The sequence below is a fragment of the Mastomys coucha genome, unplaced genomic scaffold, assembly GCF_008632895.1.
Source record: "Mastomys coucha isolate ucsf_1 unplaced genomic scaffold, UCSF_Mcou_1 pScaffold6, whole genome shotgun sequence".
Taxonomy (NCBI): Eukaryota; Metazoa; Chordata; class Mammalia; order Rodentia; family Muridae; genus Mastomys; species Mastomys coucha.
This window is the reverse complement of record NW_022196912.1, coordinates 5,427,017-5,442,108: the sequence shown is the minus strand read 5'-3', so window position 1 is coordinate 5,442,108 and position 15,092 is coordinate 5,427,017. Positions and strand designations below refer to the sequence as shown.

Below are 15,092 nucleotides of genomic sequence, written 5' to 3'. Positions count from 1 at the left end.
TTTTTTTTTTTGTTTTGAGGGCATGTTAATTAATGTGGGAATGCACATCCCACCGTGGGAGGCAGGTTTCCCCAAATCCAGGACCCTGGACTGTTGAAAGGAGTTAAACACAAGTAAGTATGTAGGCATGCTTTTCCTGAATGTGGATATGACTAGCTGCTTCAAGTTTTTTGTCTTGACTTTCCTACAATGAACCATAACCTGGGATTGTAAGCCAAATTAAACCTTTCTTAAAGTTGCTATTGTTAGGGTATTTTATCACATAAAACTAATACAGGTGGATAGAAAATATATTAGAAAATAGACTGTGGGCTACAGAAATGCCTTCCCTGTGGTCGAATGCTTGCTCTTCTGCCGTTGTGAAGGGATAGTGAAGACATCCACTTCAAAGCCATTTCCATCTTCTGTAAAACCAAAGTGAGAACACTGCTGTCTGCGTCCCACATTTAAGCATTCATGAAATTCTTTGCTCAGTGCCTGGAGCATTGGCTCCCATGATGCTCGCCTGCTTTCATCCCTCTAAAGTGCCCTGTAGCTAGTCTTTTCCATCCTTTATCCTCCCCATCTCACCCCTATCACTAGATAGGAGAGAGAGAAGGATAAAGGGGGAGAGAGGTAGAGATCTCCAAATCTAATTTCTTTTCTTATTTCTTCTTTGAGCACGGCTACTAACAACCCCCCACGCCCACCCCCCATGACTACCAACCACCAAACCTGCCTCTTGGAGGGTTTTAGTATATAATTATGTACTCTTTAAAGAGTTCCTAGAATTCCAAACATCGTACAATGGCAGACACTGTCTGTAGCTGCAAAACCACACCTCTGCTAGAGCACGAGGCAAATCATAATCAGCTGCTTCCGACTGTCAGCATACATCCTACACTTTAGATTAAAACAAAAGTACATTCTTATAATATTTCTGTGTTTTTTAAAGAACCCAAAATTCCAAAATTTCCATCCTCCTGATTTAAGCCTTTAATTGTGCTATGTGTACCGAGAAATTATAAACAGGGACATTTCCAATAAAATAAGCAATTTTGGGGGTAGTGGCCACGGTTTTCAGGAGACCTCTCCAGCTCTTTCTGCCGTAGCAGCTTTGCTTCTGCTGTAGACAAACAGCAGCAGCTGAGCAACACTATCACCTGCTTTAAACTGCATCTCTCTCTTTATGGAGGCCATAATTTTAATTTCTCCTTTGAAATGTTCATCTATAATTCCTGAATGCACGATGAATCCCCAGGAAGTCAGTCTATTCCTTTCCAAGGTCATCCCAACTGTCCCTGAGGGCATAGGACCATAAGCTCCAGTAGCTATTTTATAATATTGAGTTTTGAGGATGGAGTAAGATGTTTATCTGTGGCCAGGCCTAGAGCTGCAGTGCCTATAGAAGTTGCATTAAATCTCTAATGCCAGGCAAAGCTTCATCAGTCTGCATGTTAAAATGAAAACATATCTTGATAGTATTTCTGTGTTTTTAAAATATACCAAAATTCCAAAAGTTATCACTACAGAGTCCTGGACTCCTTGTTGCCCAAGACCATCCCCATGGCAGAGCAGCGTGGAGGGATTGCTGCCGTGCTGGGTTTCAAACTTGAACTTCTCACTTATTAATTATCATCATCATCATCATCATCATCATCATCATCATCATCATCATCATCATCATCATTTCTGAGCATCCTTAATCATCCTTCTGCCTAATTCTTTTCCTCCAATGATGGGCAGCCAGGATGTACTCACAGGCTTCTGAGGCCCATGTCAGGCTGGACTGGGCCCACTTCCTTTGCTGGGTCCCATCACTTTGCATGTGGCTATATTGGTAGATAGCTCCTTTAAAATAAACCAAGGCAACAAGGAGGCTCTCATGTGATTCTATTAGAGGAAGCAGTGAGGGCTTAGAGTCATACAGAGGGACAACCACAGAGCACAGAGACACAAGAGACTTACAGAGAAGCCAAATCCTTGACCTCAGTGTTGGCCAGTGGCACTGTGAGAAGTTAGTGCCTTCTGGGAGTGCTGCCTGCCTGTGATGTCACAGAGCCAAACCAGATCCACATGGGCTGGCTGCTTGGCTGGCTGCTGGAGCCCACATGGCCAACCCTGGCCACTGTTTCCAGCTGCAGTACAGGCAGCAGGGAGTCCAGGATGCAAAGCTTCCTTCCAGAACCTTGCTCAGGAGGCTGTGTTTGTATTTATCCCACTAACTGCAGGGGGATGCTTATACCCAAAGAAATAGCGCCCCCTGTGGATGGCTCATCTGCTCTGGTCCTTCTAGGTGGTCATCATTGGGCCATCTCCCTCCTGCAGGTTGATGAAGGCCTCCCAGCCCAAGGATAGATGCCATTGCATGCAAGTCTAGTTTTTGTATCTTTCATGTTCATTATAAATCTCAGGACTCAATAAACAGGATTCTCAAGAAACAGATTCTCAATAAACAGGACAACATTTTTGCTTTGAAAAAAAATGATTCTAGTGGCTGGCAAGAGGACACAGCAGAAAAAGCGCTTGCCTCTAAATCGGAGTCCCCAGAACCTTCATGGCAGAAAAAGAACCGACTTTTGAGACTGTCCCCTGGTCCCCCGTGGGCCCTCTACAGCAGCTACACACATAAAATAAATAATATTAAAAAATTAGTCTAAGGCCAATGAGGTGGCTTAGCAGGTTCAGGTGCTTGCTGACAAACCTGATGACCCAAATTCAGTCCCCAGGCCCCAGAAAGTGGAAGGAGAGAACCAACCCCAAGCAAGTTGTCCTTGACCTTGCTGCATGTCTTTTAAGTCCCCACCCCCAGACACATATGCAAAATAATAAAAAAAAATTAATGAGGTATGGCAACACATGCCTATAATCCCAACACCCAGGAGGCTGAGGCAGGAGGATTGCTTTGAATTTGAGGCCTGCTTGGACTACAGAATGAAACCCCATCTAAAATAATAAAAAGGGTGAGCAAGATGGCTCAGAGGATAAAGGTGCTTGCTGCCAAGTTCAATGACCTGAGTTCAATTCCCAGTACCCACACAGTGGAAGAGAGGAAACTCCTGAAAATTGTTCTCTGACCTCCACACACAGGCTGTATGTAGTACATCTGTGTGTGCACACATACACAGCCACACAGGAAAATGCAATAAAAACCTGTCAAATGAACTTCTTTATATCTCAATAAAGTGTAAAATGCCTTTAGCACTTACTACCTTCAGTTCTTTTGTTTTGACACAGTGATGCATGTATTCCAGACTGGCCTTGAACTCATGATGTTCCTGCTTCCATCTACCAAGGGCTGAGATGACAGACATAGGTCATAATGCTGGTCACATCGCCACTCTTTGGTTTGCTTCTCTAGGGCCAGGGTCTCCTGAGTGAGTTCTAAAACCCACGTCTTTTTCTGGAGTCTTGTAGGCAGGATGAACTTTCAGAGGCCTACAGGGTTGCAAGCACCATCACATGGTGACCATACAAGTCCAGCATAGATGGCATGAGAGAGAGGACCAGTGCCAAGAGACGGTAGCCAGGCTGCTGCCTTCCAGCACTGCCAGTGCCTGTCAGAATCACAAGTAAGAACAGGCTGCAAAAGAGTCCAGGTTTCTACACCAGCGAATGGAATGGGAATACAATGGCTTAGTGGGGAGAGAGCACACCTTTGAGCATGCACAAAGTCCTGGGTTCAGTGACCAGCACTCCATAGACTATGGTAACACAGGCATATCATGCCAGCACAGGAGAGCTAGAGGAGAAAGACCAGAAATTCGAGATCTTCCTTGGCTACATAGAAAGTTCAGGATCAGTTTGGACTGCCTAAGACTCAATTCCCCAAAAAAGACAACAAAATACACCCACTCAGTCCATTCACAGGCTAGCATGTGACTATAATCCTTTTAAAGGAATAAATTGAGGTAGAAATTTTTAAAAAACGAATTATTCTTATTTGATGCGTTATGGGTGTTTTGCCTGCATATATGTCAGTGCACAATGTGTGTGCAATGTCCCCAGAGGCCACAAGAGGGCAGCAGATCCTCTTTAACAGAAGTCATAGATGATTGTTAGACATCACATGAATGCTGGGAACTAACCCTGGGTCTCCTGCTCTTTACTGCAGAGCCATCTCTCCAACCCTTGAGGCATCTATGTATACACAGGTGCTAGGGTACTAGATGGTGACCCTATCCCCACGACCGCCATCGACCACCGCTGACAACCACTGACCACTACCATCAGCACAAGAGCAGGTGACAGCTACACTTTTTAAAAACCTGAGTCATTGGTCTGTGACACTTTCCTCACTGAAGCTTGAGTGGCCTTTGCAGATTTAGATTTTAATACATGTTTATTTCTCACACATGCCTAAGCAGGCCCTTTCTTTGGATGTACAGACTGAGGCTCAGGTGACTGTGTGAGGGATTGGTAGAGGGGGGTCAGAACTCCATCAGGGACCCCACTATGGCCGAACCTCTCTCTAGGTCTCTGGTGATGTCACCTTGGTGATCTCTGATGACATTACCTGGGGGTCTCAGAGCAGAAATCTTAAAGTGAGGGAAGCTCTGCTGAGCTGTTGGGGACTTCTGCTCTGAGGCTGGACACTCCAGAAGGTGACAGGGTATGGGCCCCAAGCATGTGTTCTGTTGGGTCTTTGTTAAACCGAGGTTGGATCATGGACGGTCATGAGACCTTGTAGCTGCTGTGGTATGGTCCCCTGGGAGCTGGGCACGGGATGGGATGTCCTCCATTCCCACTGTGACTGACTCAGGTCTGGAAATGGTCATCTAGTATTTTCAAAGTGAAGCATCAGCATCCTGGCTTCAGTTCGCATAGCAGTTCCTGTGATTGGCAGGAGGGGAGAAGTCCTTCCGAGGAGCACCAACAAAGGAGCAGGGAACTCCAGGTGTGCGGAAGCCCCAGGCATGTTCTACCCCACCCAACGAAAGGCCAGGAACATTCTAGAAATGCACCCCATTCTCACCTCTTTTGTGTGTATTTGTCTATGTGTTTCTGTGTTCGTGTGTGGTTTTGGGTATGCATGCATACATAGATATATGGTGGCCAGAGGTGTCTCAGGGCAGAGCTGCATCAAGGAAGCTCTCCCCTCGGTATCTTCCACATCATCTTGGCCTGAGTCCCCCTCCCTCACTGAGGTGACAACCTGGAGGAGCTCGCTTCCTGGCACCTCAGACGGTGGGTGTACAGGGTAGAGGCTGGGAAAGCCTTTTCTCTCAGCGCTTCCCTCCCAGGCTCGAGGATGGCTGCATCATTGCCCCAGCATTCTTATTCAGACACATGGGTCCCGTGTACTTTTCTCCTGTCTGAGAAGCTCAGACTGCAAAAGCTATAATTTCCCAGGACTTGTTGTAGGTGCCCTTTGTTGGCAGACGTGGGCTGAGTGTGAGCACTCTGTAATTTTCCAGCCTTCTAAATGGCCCCTCTGGAGCTAACACGTACCATGTACCAAACATAACCCACCCCCTTCCCCACCCCCAGACAACCCAATTACTCACTCTCCTCACTAGGGTCCTCCTGGGAGGGGCCATGAGCTAGGCCTTCCGGAGAGATGCACATACTTCTGACAAACCCAGCACATCCTCTCTAAGGAATACTATGTATCTACTAAAAAGGATGCGTGAAAAAAAAAATACTTGAAAAGCAATACCCCAAATTTTTATCAAGACTTAGACGTCACTCTCTAGAATTGTTATAGTGACAGAAATAGGGAATATTCCACCTTTTCTTCTAATTTTTTTTGGCTCTTGGTTTCTTTAAAGAAATGTTATTGCGGGGCTGGCGAGATGGCTCAGTGGTTAAGAGCACTGACTGCTCTTCCTAGAGGTCCTGCGTTCAATTCCCAGCAACCACATGGTGACTCACAACCATCTGTAATGGGATCTGATGCCCTCTTCTGGTGTGTCTGAAGACAGCAACAGTGTACTCATAAATGAAATAAATAAATCTTAAAAAAAAATGAAATGTTATTGCCTTTTTAAAAATTTATTTATGTGTATGTGTCTGAGGGCATGTGTGTGCAATGACTGGAGATAAGTGTAACTTTTGGGAGCTCTCTTCTTCCACCATGTGGGACCTGGAGATCAACCTCAGATTTCAGGGTAGGCAGTTACCCATGTCTGCCAGCCCATTCTTTTGTTTTAGCTTGTTTATTTGTATGGTTCTTGAGACAGGGTCTAACCCTGTAACCCAGTCTGGTCTTAAACTCACTCTGTAGATCAGGCTGACCTCAGATTCACCTCTGCCTCTGCCTCCCAAGTGCTAGGATTAAAGGTGTGCACCGTTGTGCCTGGCTATGGCTTATTATTTTTAATAATGACAAGGCTGGGTGAGAAGGGAAGCCATTCATAGGTGAGAGCTTAGCGAGGCTGTGAGGGAAGAACTACCACAGACAGAAGTCAAATAAAAGAGGAGGGTAAGGAAGCCCACACGACTAGGCTGGCTCTGCAGAGTGGCACTCTGGGGCTGTGTGGAGATGGAAGGATGAGGGGAGACGAAGGAGAGGCAGCACTGTGAACACAGACCTGGAGTTCCGTGTACACTCTCTGCCAACCTTGGCTAGAGCTGAGACTGCAGAGTTAGCGGTGGTTGTCTGAGATCTGGAACGGCTGGGGACATGCTAAGCTTTCCCTGGAGCAAACAGGAAGCCACTGTCAGAAAAGGCAGGACGCAGGTTCCCTCCCTCCATCACTGATCAGTAGCTCTATGCCTCTACATTTGTCATTCAGAGTACCAACTGTGTGGGGTGGGGTGGACCAGGCATGGTATCAGCAACACCTGGGTTAGATGCTCAGCTCTGTTAGGAGCTGGCTCCTCGATCCCAGAAAGTCATGTGATCTTTTAAATTTTTATTTTAGATTTATTTTATTTTATGTGTGCTAGTGTTTTGCCTGCACACCGTGTGCACGCCCAGTGCTTGCAGAGGCCAAAAGAGGGCACTGGGTGCTAGAACTGGAGTTGTAGACAGTTATGAGCTGCTGTGTAGGTGAAGGGATCAAACCTGGGCCCTCTGCAAGGACAGCAAGTTGTAACAGCCAGCCATCTCCATCCCCCATAACCTAATTTTTTTTTTTCAGTTTCCTTGTTTGCAGATAATGGTACATGTTGTACCTACTGCCACAGGATAGAGATGAGGGTGTAAAAAGTAATGTGTGTAGCTGCTTCACACTGTGCAAACACCACAGGATAGAGATGAGGGTGTAAAGAGTAATGTGTGTAGCTGCTTCACACTGTGCAAACACCTTCCTTTGCTGTTTGTGCTGACAGGGGCAGAACACGTCCAGAATCTCAAAGATGAAGGCTAAGAATGGAGCACAGAGCTCGTAGATTAGAAATGCCTGACTAAACTTCAATTAAACTCTTGCTTTCTTTGGGTAAATAGTTTGCTCAGGGCTGAGGCCAACAGGTAACATGTAGGAGCTCCCTTGGAAAGAAGACCCCCAGCACTGTCACCCAGGTGCAGAGACAGCTGTGTTACAACAAAAGGCTCTTCTGAGGAGTCTAGCCTGGGATCCTGGGCCCTGGGGGTCTAGCATGGGGTCCTGGGCCCTGCTGGTCTAGTATGGGATCCTGGGCCCTAGTGGTCTAGCATGGGGTCCTGGGCCTTTGTGGTGGTCTAGCATGGGGTCCTGGCCCTCATGGTCTAGCCTGGGGTCATGACCCTCATGGTCTAGCATGGGGTCCTGGGCCCTGGTCGTCTAGCATGGGGTTCTGGGCCCTGGTGGTCTAGCATGGGGTCCTGGGCCCTGGTGGTCTAGCATGGGGTCCTGGGCCCTGGTGGTCTAGCATGGAGTCCTGGCCCTCATGGTCTACCATGGAGTCCTGGGCCCTGGGGGTTGTAGATTTACTCAGCACCATGCTTCTATTTCTTATATTTCTCCTGCAAACTTGAGCTCTTTGCTTCTAAATAGACTTGTGATGAGGAAGGGCGCTCTTACCCATGTAGCTGAATTAACCCGGGGACTCCTAAGACCAGCATGTATTTTGCTATTAATGAATGGATTTTTGAAATATACATGTGACAACTTCTACTGGTGCTGGGAAATTTTCCAGCATCCTCAGGGCTCTGTCCTCATAGGCAGATACTCTGAACCTCTGAACACCTACATTTATCTCTTCCCAGTCTAAGACCATATGAAAATGGCCGATCTCAAGTTCGTATCCCAGGAGTCAGTGCGTCTGTGCCGCTCCAACTTCTTCCCTGTGATTTTCCCAAGTTCTCCCTGCTCAGCACTGTATTGAGATGAGCTCAGAGCTCTAGCTTTTGGCCCTAAGCCTGGTCCAGCCTCCCTCTCTCTAAACAGCCAAGCTATTTGTTATCATTGTTTGTTTTGAAAGGCAAGAGTTTTACTTTTAAATGATTACAAGCACATCAAATAACATTTAACAAGTTGAGTCCTAGCATCTAGTGATTTGGGTTAGGATACACTAACAGCAGCTGGAGCAAGCATATCATACTCACTGTCCTAAATTATGCAGGATAGAGTACCGTAAGGCTAGCTGCTCTTCATAGGAGTTACACATAGCTTTTATTACCTTTTCATAGATAATGCTCCTGACCTTTAAGAAAGTAGAAGGGAACAATTTACTTCCTTTCTTTCTTCAAAGATTTTTTTTTCTACTTCACTAATAAAGAAAAAAAGTCAAGTTACTTGCATGAGACACAGGAAAACAGGTGACACACATTCCTTAAAGACATACAAGATAAGATGATGGGGCTGGAGAAATGGCTCAGCGACTTAAGATCACTGATTACTCTTCTGAAGGTCCTGAGTTCAAATCCCAGCAACCACATGGTGGCTCACAACCACCCATAATGAGATCTGACATCCTCTTCTGGTGTGTCTGAAGACAGCTACAGTGTACTTAGATATAATAATAAATAAATCTTTTAGGCTGGAGATCAAGAAGGGACGATTGGAGCGAGCAGAGGTGCTGAATTCAAATTCCCAGCAACCACATGATGGCTCACAATCATCAGTATAGGTACAGTGTACTCATATATACATTAAATAAATAAATAAATGAATAAATGAATAAATAATTGTTGTTCAAGCCCAATCTGTGCTATATGAGATTCTATCTCAAAACAGAATTAAAAAAAAAAAAAGATAAGATGAAACTTTAGGTATGTCATAAGTCTGTACAAAAAGCTAGCTTTGATACTCTCAAAATGTGAAGGATCCTACAACAGCATAGAGAAATAATTTAATGCCTTCCAGAACAGAACTCGAGCTTCATGGAGGTTTCCTGTTCTATGGGGGGGCAGATCTCAGGCCAACCCACAGAGCAGGCGCTTCTGCCTCCTGTCCGTTTATGCGGTAGTTTTCATGGATTTCTGGTCAGATGTCACATACAAAGACCAAGAGGTTAACCAGAACTGCATCTCTGTTCTGCTCGAAGTAGTTCTGGAGGACGGCCATCCTCTCCTGGGTCTCCTTTTCCACCTCACTGCTACAACTGCCATGGGACCCCAGTGCCGCAGCTTCTGTGGCCTTGAACTCCTTTCCCCTCTGCAGGCGGTACTGTTCAATTTCAGCCTGGGCTTCTTCTTTAGCCTGCTTTCAGCCTCCAGTTCTTTCACTTGTGGGTCTCCCTCCCCTCCTGACACAGAGCTTAGTCCTGTAGTAGCTGCTGGATGCCCTGTGACTGACTCACCCACTGCTGAGGACTCTTTGGGCCAAGAGAACGGCCTAAGTCAACTGCTCAAACTCATTGTTTGTTTGTTTTTAAATTGTGTATGAGTGTTTTTCCTGCAGGTATGTAAATGTTCCACATGCATGTAGTGTCTGACAGGTCAGAAGTAGGCTGGAGTTTGACCCCAGGGCTTTCATGCATAAGTAAGCTTGAATGGATCTCCACAGCTGCCCCTGTGGTTTTCTTCTTGTCACATGTCACCATCCAATGCTCATGAATTTGTTGGCCAGTTGCCTATCTTCCATAACTAGAATGTTATAGTGTTGTGCCCAGGGATTTAAGGTTGTACACACAGAGGACATCCAACAAACGCTTGTTGAGTAAACAGATAAACGGAGTCATGTTTTCTGGATGCTGAACTGGGACACGATGTCTGATAAATGTTCTGGAAAATGAAGATGGTGATCAGTGTAACACCCCCATCCTGCATCTATATCACATTTCCTGGGCTCTCTCCTTCTAAGCTCTTTAACTCTTAATAGGGTTGGGTGCTGGTTTGAGTGGAGTCTATTGGTTTAAGGCACAGCTGTAGTGACAGGCCACCCTGTGCTTGGGGCCGAAGGCTGGAGGGCAGCTCTGAATGTCATTTCAGTACAGCGCCCAACAGGGAAAACATGGCAGGAAGCAGAGTTGGAGATGCACAGATGCACTGACTCCTGGCATAATGGGGCTTCTTCTAGCAGGCCTGGTGTCCCCTCCCCCTCCCCGCTTAGCCCTGGATAGAATTCATCAGAGTACCAGCTTGGAGTAAGCATCTGGGGTGCCCTTCAGCCATAAACAGCCATAAAAGCAGTGAGGTTTTATGAGAAAACATTAAGAAGAAAGCAAGCAAGCAGGGATTTAGATGAGGGTAAAGGAGAGTGTGAGGACAGAGACTCCATGAATTAAGGTCATCGTTATATGCTGCTTCTACTACAACCCAGCCCTAGTGCCGTTCTCACTGAAGAACACAGGAGGCTGCTCTGCTGAATCCACTGTGGAGGCTCCAATCCACTGTGGAGAGTCCCAGGCCCTATTAACCCCTTGTCCCCAATCTTTGTATGTGGTCTTTTTTGAGCCCCCAAGATGTATTTTATTCTCCTGTCTGTCTATCTGTCTGCCTGTCTCCTGTGTGTGTGTGTGTGTGTGTGTATGTGTGTGTGTGTGTGTGTGTGTGTGTGTGTGTGTGTATCTGATGGTGGGTATGTGCACATAAGTACAGGTACCTCTGGTGAGCAAAAGAGGGCATCAGACCCCTTGGAGCTGGAGTGGTAAGTTGCAGGTGACTGTAGCCTGCTCAGTGTAGGTGCTGGGAGCTGAAGTCCTCTATGGCCATTTTCCAAAAGTCCACCCTCTAGCTCCTCTCTCTGGCTCTTTCCACCTGATTTCCTCCTAGGCTGCTACATTATATCCTCCAGTCTATTATTTGAGGGCTCTCCCTTGACCCTGGTTAGGGCCTCCCCACAAGAGCATTGTGAAAGGACTTGTGTGCAGCTTCTACATCCATCTGACAAATCCCACTAACTGTCCATACCAACTGTAGCTACAAAACAGAACACCATGAGCCACTCAGAACTTCAAAACAATTCACAATGGCAATCGTGTTGGAGGAGTGTGGGATCACACAGTGGGCCAGAGCTAAATATACAGACCAAGTACATGTCACTCAAAGTTGGCACTACTGTCAGAGACACCGAGCTTTTGATCAAGGGAGGGGACAGCTGGAAGTGGGTGACTGAAATGTTAGTAAACAGCTAAGACAAGTGATTTCACAATTACTTGGCTGTTTCTAGGCAATCTAGATGCTGCTGGTTTGAGCTAACTAGATTGCCTGACTGTGTGGCAATGACAGTCTTCTACAGCACTCAGGAATTTATAATGGCTTCTGCTCCAAGTCAACACATTCTGTCTGGCCCTCATGGTCTGCCATTGAGAGAATGGCAGGTCATTATTTAACATGCTTGAGGCAGCCTGGTCCTTCCCCTGTCCTCACTGTTCTCCAGCATACCCACCCTGTCAGACATAGGATCTAGGGTCAGCTTCTTGGCCACAATGTGACCTGATCATGTATTCAGGTGAGCACAGCCTATCTTAGAGGAATCGTTAACATGAAAGCCACCGTACACTGTCATGTACTATCTCCCACACACCATGAGAGACCAGGTCTGTGGGCACTCCTATTTTATAGATGTTAAAACGGGAACTGAATGTAGTAACATAGGCTGTGATTCCAGCACTTAGGAGGAAAAGGTGGGAGGGTCAGACATTCAAGGTCATCTTTGGTTACTCAGTGAGTTCAAGGCTGGTCTAGGATACATGAGACCCTCTTCCAAAAGAAAAGAAACATGCAAGGAGAAGGTGGTTCACCTGTAAAGATGAGGGGCTCAGAGGGAGGGTGAAGAGGGATAAAATCCCAGCACTTGGGAGGCAGAGGCAGGCGGATTTCTGAGTTTGAGGCCAGCCTGGTCTACAGAGTGAGTTCCAGGACAGCCAGGGCTACACAGAGAAACCCTGTCTCAAAAAAAAAAAAAAAAAAAAAAAAAACAAAAAAAAACAAAACAAAAAAACCAAAAAACCAAAAAAAACAAAAACAAAACAAAACAAAAAAGAGTAAGAAGGGACGATTAAAGCACATTGCATACATATACGAAACAAACAATGCCCACCCCCAAAAACCTTTGGGAGTTTACTTCTTTGTTCTGCAAACACCAGGCAGTGAATATACAAGAGATGAGGTCCCTGTCCTGGAACACAGGGAGTGGGCAGGAAAGTGACAGGGATTTCTGAAAAGAACGAGTACGCTTAGGGCAGCCAGAAACCAAGTGAGAGGAGCCTCGGGCCAGGAAGGGTCCGTGAGGGGTGACATTTTAGCTCCAGACAACAAGAAGTTATGCATCAGTAACTCACAGGGCAGTGTGCCCAAGATTAAGAAAGTGACTGCTAATGTCCTGAGGTCTAAGAAGATGTTCAACGTGGTTTCAGTAAAGGAGCAAAGGAGGAAGCAACACCAGGCTCCTGCAGTTAGAAGGAAGAACATAATTTGGGGCAGTGTAAATTCACTGGAGGGTTTCAGGCAAGGGCACACATTGACAGGATCTATGGTTTTAAAGATCTTTGGTAAGTTGGGCATGGTGGCTCATAAATGTAATCTCAGCACTTGGTAGGGGGATTAGGAGTTCAAAGGTAGCCTTGACTACATGTTGAGTTGTAGGCCAGCCTGGGCTACACGACATGGAAAGTTATGAAGAAAGACTTGGGACAGCTCTGTGGTACTGGTGACATTTATGGACTCGAAGACTAAGGAAAGGTGAGCTGAGGCAGGAGTCAATTCTGTTCCTTATGTAGCTTTGCTTGTTGTTTTATTGTTGTTTTTGTTTGTTTTATTTTATTATTATTTTTTGAGACAGGGTTTTTCCGTGTAGCCTTGGCTGTACTGGAGCTCACTCTGTGGACCAGGCCAGCCTAGAATTCACAGAAACCCACCAGCCTCTGCCTCCCCAGTGCTGGGATTAAAGGCGTGTACCACCATGCACTAAAGTGGAAACTTAAGGGTTCTTTGGAAAGTCAGTTGTGTTAGATGGTGTTTTACTGGTGCAAATATGTGAAGAAAAGTTTAGCTGAAGTGGACACAGGTGAAAGGCTAAGGCAGACAAATGAAGGAAAATTTCACCAAAGCAGACACAGGAGAGAGGATGTTCTGCTAAGGCAAGCACGTGAAAGGACATGCGATGAAGGATTCATTGTTAACAACACGCATGTATTGACCTGCCTTACATTTCATAGTTGAGCTGCATTTGTCAGGACTCCAGAGAGAAAAATGCACCAAAAAAAACTTGTGTTGATGTGCTGCAGTATCCTCCCATGTCCACAGACTCCAGCTGATGGCCAGAGTGATGTTGGCTGAGACAGAGTACATAGAGTTTTGCTAAGTCAGACTCATGTGCTGAGGCAAGACACATGGTAAGGCAAGATTGGTGGAGGCCATGTGATGTTTGGAGGGTATAAATAGGATTCGACGGACGGTGAAGGAGGCTGAGCGAGGCTTGCTTATAGAGCTCACTCTGCAGAGCTTGTGGGTCTCACATCTTGCTGATCTTTGCTTCCCTGAGAGTCTTCTGGGGGTTGGTTCTCTTGGTCCCTCCTGTTGACTCGAGCAGACATTGAAGCCTGGCTGTGCCATCTCTGCTGACTCATGTCTGCTATCCTGACTCTACCAAACTAGACTGCTGGTGGATCAGTGAAGTCTTCGAGCGGACTGAGCTGCCACTGCTGACCCGTGAACTGAACTGCTCATTTCCAGACAACACAATGAGAGTTGCTCCAAAGAACCTTTCTAAACAGGTCCACTTCCCTCATATCCTTTCTTTCCCAATACCTCTGGAGGGTGGTGGGCTAGAAGGGGGGGTTTAAAGCATTTAAGAACCATCATTAAAAATAAGGTTTTAAAAAAAATTAAAGTTACAATGAACAGCTATTGTTTTTTAAACTAAATCTTACCATGCGGCCCTGGCGAGCCTGGAACTTGCTATGTTGACCAAATTGGCCTTGAACTTCTAATCCTCCTGCCTCTATCCCCCAAGTGCTGAGATTACAGGTATGCACCTACTAAATCTCATTTTTTTTCTTGCTGTGCACATATTGGTCGTTGTAAGGGAGTGGCTAGAACCTGTTGGACTGGGGTGGAGTAAAGCACTGCTTTAGAGGAGACGTCAAGGAGCCCAGGTCATGGCTGGGCCACCCAAGGTCCTCAGCACTGAGCACATAGATGCAAGCTGAACCCTTTTCTCATGCAGGATTCCTCATCTTTAAACTGCAGATATAACACAGTGCTCACCTAGGAGTTTGCGAGGCCTGCCCTACCTGTCAGGTCCACAGCAAGTCTCTGCTGGGCAGCTCCACAGCCTGAGTGCCTGCTGCAGCTGTCCAACCTGTCATCCACGTTTCTCAATGGCCCAGCAAGTCTTATGTAGTTATTGCCTGTGAATTGACCACAGGGACCGCGGAGGCTGCTCCAGGCATCAGTGGACGCTCTGCAGCTGCTGGCTTCAAATTCTGTTCATTTTTAATGTGCTGGGACACCTGGCCCGGAATAACCACGGATGGCTTAAATCCTGGAGTTTTCTTATCATGGCCATTATCTGCGTCTTCCTCCCCTCTTTCTCTTCTTCTTCTTCTTTTAAAGGTTTGTTTGTTTGACAAGGGTTCTTACTTGGCTCAGGTGAACCTCAGAGGGTGATCTTAAACTGATTCCCCTGTCCAGCTTGTCCTTGGGTTGTAAGTGGAGGTTTCATAGTTTACTTTTTTTCATTTATTTATTTATTTATTTATTTATTTTATTTATTTATTTTATTTTTTGGTTTTTCTGAGACAGGGTTTCTCTGTGTAGCCCTGGCTGTCCCGGAGCTCACTCTGTAGACCAGGCTGGCCTC

At 46.2% G+C, this 15,092-nt stretch overlaps 1 protein-coding gene and 1 pseudogene across 1 annotated transcript in view; both read right to left on the bottom strand.

Annotated features, from left to right (window-relative positions):
* Kcnk12 (potassium two pore domain channel subfamily K member 12) overlaps positions 1-15,092 on the bottom strand; it is a 40,662-nt gene that overhangs the window by 13,154 nt on the left and 12,416 nt on the right. The gene's annotated exons all lie outside the window — the stretch shown is intronic.
* On the bottom strand, positions 9,243-13,857 carry LOC116080374 (annotated as a pseudogene).